Source organism: Corapipo altera, unplaced genomic scaffold (assembly GCF_003945725.1).
Source record: "Corapipo altera isolate COAL_440 unplaced genomic scaffold, ASM394572v1 103, whole genome shotgun sequence".
In the NCBI taxonomy this organism is placed as follows: Eukaryota; Metazoa; Chordata; class Aves; order Passeriformes; family Pipridae; genus Corapipo; species Corapipo altera.
The window spans coordinates 576,110-580,510 of NW_020884993.1; the positions used below are offsets into that span (position 1 = coordinate 576,110).

Genomic DNA, 4,401 nt, shown 5'->3' on the forward strand with positions numbered 1-4,401 from the left:
CCCTCAGTGTCCTCACACACCTTCAAATCAAGGCCCTTCCCCATCCTCCTTCCCTCCTTTGGACACTCTCTAATGGCTTCAGATCTTCCTTCCATTGTGGCTTCCAAAACTGCCCCAATACTCTGCAGACCCCAGAGCTCCATCCCCCACCTGCCCCCCACACATCCCCAGGCAGAACAGCTTTGGATGTTGGCTCCTGGCCCTTCTGATGTGCTCCCCAAGCAGCCACTTCTGTGGGCTTGGGCAGATGTTGGAGAGAGGGTGTTCACTCCTGGGAGCTCTCTCCAGGTGTGTGGAGTGGATATTTACACCTTGTGGAAAAGGATAAAGGCTCATGATTCTCCTGGAGAAGGGAGGACCTGTTTTGAAATTATCTGAAATTATTTTGAAGAGCTGGGAAAACCGCTTTCATACAATCATGGAATCATGGAATCACAGATTGGTTTGAGTTGGAAGGGAACTTAAAGCTTGTCTCACTCCACCCCCTGCCATGGGCAGGGACACACCTTCCACTATCCTGGGTTTCTCAGGGTCCTGTCCAACCTGGCCTTGGACACTTCCAGGGATGGGGCAGCCACAGCTTCTCTGGGCAGCCTGTGTCAGGGCCTCCCCACCCTCACAGGGAACAATTTCTTCCTGATATTTAACCCAATCCTGCCCTCTGGATGTTCAAAACCATTTCTGCAAACCTACTTTAATGGGAAAAAGTGACACTTGTCAGCCAAAATAGTCTGGTAGGTTGGGACAGGAGGGAGGGAAGTGTTATGAAAAACAGGTCCAAATGTTTCATTTGCCAGATTTGAGTTCCAGTTTTTAGTTTTTCAGTTTTTCCACTGGAAATGTGTTTCCAATTGAAGTGTTTTAATCTCAATTTCAATTTTTAAAGCACAGAAATCCATCAGTGTTTCAGTTGAGCCCAGAGATTTTTGTAGGGGGTTTTGGTTTGTTCTTGATTAATAAAACCAAACCCAAAAAAGCCAAAACTAACCAAACAAAAAGCTAAACAAACAGAAAAAACAAAACCAAAAAAAAAACCAAAACAACAACAAAAAAAAATGAAACAAACATTTTCAGATCCTTACAAAATGACCTTAGTGTTATTTTTTCCTGAGCATTTTTTAGTGATAAAAAACACTCACAGTTCAAAAATCCCTCTCCACTTGTCCCATTATCTTGGTGAGGAGAGGAGCCCCAGGCCATGGGATAAATGAGAATAGAAAGGGGCTGCAGGTAAAGCTCAGGTCATAAACCAGGGACAGGGATTTCTTGGAGAAACCTCTTTGATAAATCTCTTCCTGTGGAAGGCTGAGCTCAGCTGTCAGATCCAGCCCTGCTTCACACTGATGGTATTAAACTGAGCTTAAAAAGGCAGCACCAGGCTGGTGTGACCTTGGCAGAGTGTCCCCTGCCCCAGCAGTCACAGCACTGAAGTGCCAGTGGGGCTCTGCGGGAGGGGATTCACCAGGGCTGGAGGATCTGGTGGGCACAGCACCCCATGCCCATATCCAGCTCCCCAAAATCCAACTCCCCTGGGATTAGGGTGGTGCTGTTGCTTCCCCAAAAGGTTTCAGCCCCTCAGGACCTGGGTCACTCTGCTGGGGTGACCTGGGCAGCTCCTTCCTCTCTGTACCTTTCTCTTGCCCTTCCACTTGGTTCCAGTCACTTCCCTTCCTCCTGCTGCTCCCTGGGCTAGGGTTTTGTTCCTGTGTTGGATGGAAACTTCCTTCAGCTTTCCATTCAGAATTTATTCATGGCCAGTGAATACTTTTTGTTCTTGTGCCAAGTTTTCCTGTTAGATCTTCTCCCTCCCCAGCACTTTCCCTGCCCACATTTATTTATAGAAAGCAATATTTTTTTTTCTTTTCTTCTTTTGATTTTTTCCTATTTTTTTTCCACAGAACCTTTTAAGTTTTCTCTCACTGTACCAAAGCTTGACTTTTGGGCAGTTGTCCAATCTTCCTCTCTAGCCACCTTTTAGAGCTGTGCACCTCACCCCTTCTTGGGCTCCTGAGCATCATTTGTCCAAGCCTGGGGCACAAGGATCGTGTCACCAGCTTGTTTTTCTTGGTGAGCCTCAGAAGTGCCTCTGAGCTGCCTCTGAGCCCTGTGTTTTTCTTGTCAGTTTAATATGCTCAGTAATAACACCCACCACTTTTATATGTCACACTCTGCACTCCTTCAGCAACTACACAGTGACTGGCAGAGCAACACAAAGAAATTGGATTTAACCAGAGAGGGGAAATGTTGCTTCTTAAATAACCTTTGCCTCCTCCAGGTACTTGTGCAGGTCACAGGATTACAGTGCTTTGGTGACTCACAGCTCTCCTACCTGGCAATTATTAGTCTGTGGAGCTCAAAACAATTACTGAAGCTTTAAACAAACCTTTTCTGGGTGCAGGAGCCTCAGTGACACAATTAACATCTTGCCAGTGAGTATGAATCTGCTTGGAAAAAATACCATGGCTTGAAGTGAGAAAAGTATAAATAGATATATTAATAAACCTCAGTAACACATATCCTCACTGATATTTTACAGACAAGGATGGAAAATACGTTGGAATAATACGTTCCTGGGAAATGTGTATTTTTGGATGAGAAGTGAGAAAAAAAACGTGTTTTGAAAATTGAAAAATGTTTCAAGTTTTCAAAACATGAAATGTAGCAGGACAAGATTTCAAAAGGAATTCAGTGGTTCAAGGGAAATATTTGTTCCTTTTGAAAACACGTGACCCTTAAAAAAACAGTTTTAGCCAATCCTGGTTGTGGCTGAAAAAAAACCCCAAAAGAGGCTCAGAAAAGGGAATTGGGGCTGGTCCCGAGCACGGCACAGTCTGTGGGAGTGCTTCTGTTCAGAGCAGGCTGGGGGTTCATTCCCAGGGGGGTTTCCTGTTGTCAGTTGGGTCCCAGAAGGAGCTCCAGCTCTGGTGCATCCCTGGCTGTGCTCCCTGTGCTCTGGGCTTGGCACTGCTGGGACAGGGACCGAGTCCTGGTGGCCTGTCCATCTCCTCCCCGCCCCGGGTGGGCTGTTGGCTGCAGGTGGGCAGGTCCAAAATCCTGTTCCAGCACCTTATTCACCCCTAGAGGTGAAGGGGCTTCCTCAGGAAGCAGTGGGAGAAGCAGGACATAAACTAGTGCAGAGGTGGTGGATTTGACCCTCCTGTCAGGGTCTCACCTGAGCTGGGCCTGCAGGTGGGGTTCCTCCAGCAGAGACCCTGGGGAAAAGCTCCTCTAATTTCTGAGGAGACTTTGAAAACTATTTTCTGATCTCACAGGTTGATTCAACAGCACAACCTGAGCTGAAACCCACCTGAAAACCCAACAGAAAACTTCCACTAAGTTGCTCTGTGGAGTCCAGGAATTGGACCTGATGATCCTACTGGGTCCCTTCCAACTCAGCATCCTCTGTGACTCCAGGATTCCATGATTCTGTGACTCTGTGATTCTGTGGCTCTGTGATCTCCTGGAGCTGGGAAGCTCATGGGTCTTGCAAGCTTTGAGATTTTACTGGAAATGCAGGGTTGGGGAGAGTTTGGGAGCCAGAAACACGGGAAGTGCCAGCACTGTGGCAAAGGAATGAGGTAAAGGACTGTTCATTGCCTTCCCTGGAGTCACCCAGGGACTCAAAGGAGACTCAGAGCACATCCCAGCTCTCCTGCCCTTGAATCCAGGCAGAACAGGCTTGTATTTACAGTTAAACTGTGCAGGTTTTCTGCCTGGATATGGAACATGGGCCAGGGCTCACAGGCTGCACACACAGAGCAAAGTGAGGGAAGGTGCTCACTGAGTCCCTTAAATGTCTTCTGCAGCCAATGAAGATGTTTTCCATGACACCAGGCTGGTGTGGGATGCAAATTGGCCCTAGATAAGCAGCCCTAATTACTACTTACCTTTAAATGTCATATTTTGTCAAACAGGAGGGAAAATGTATCATCTCAGTGAAGCCAGAGGAGCACAGGGAGGTGTCAGCACAGAGGTTTAAATGCTCCACTAATTAAAAAAAAAAATCATCTCTCCCACTCCTGAGGGATTTGATTACTTTTTCTTGTGAAGGCTGGAGGTATCCCAGCATTTCCAGATGATGTAATTAACCTGACCTATTTGGTGGCTCCATATTAATGTTCCTTTTTGATGGATTTACAATAAAGCCTCATTATTAAAGACTTCAGAGCAAGATTTATGAAGATCTTGTTTCCCCCCCATTCATTATTTGGCTGTTCTCAGCTGGAAGTGAGTCAGGACCCCTGGACTCTCTCCCTGGGCCTCCCAGCAATCCCTGCTCTGCTCTGGAGAAGACTCATAGCCTTGACCTCTGGGCTGTGCAATTTGCTGCCCTGCAAAGTGGGTGCAGAGAAACAGCACTTCAGAGTTCCCCCAGCCTTACATAACCCAGCCCAGAGCACC

General features: G+C 47.0%; 1 long non-coding RNA gene across 1 annotated transcript in view; it reads right to left on the reverse strand.

Moving 5' to 3' along the window:
- Positions 1 to 3,392, reverse strand: part of LOC113958327 — a 4,728-nt gene extending 1,336 nt beyond the window's left edge. The window contains exons 1-2 of the long non-coding RNA XR_003531483.1: positions 3,308 to 3,392; positions 2,384 to 2,441 (exon numbers count right to left, since the gene is read on the reverse strand). This is a non-coding gene — a long non-coding RNA (uncharacterized LOC113958327). The remainder of the gene's footprint in view (positions 1 to 2,383; positions 2,442 to 3,307) is intronic.
- Positions 3,393 to 4,401: the final 1,009 nt, after the last annotated feature.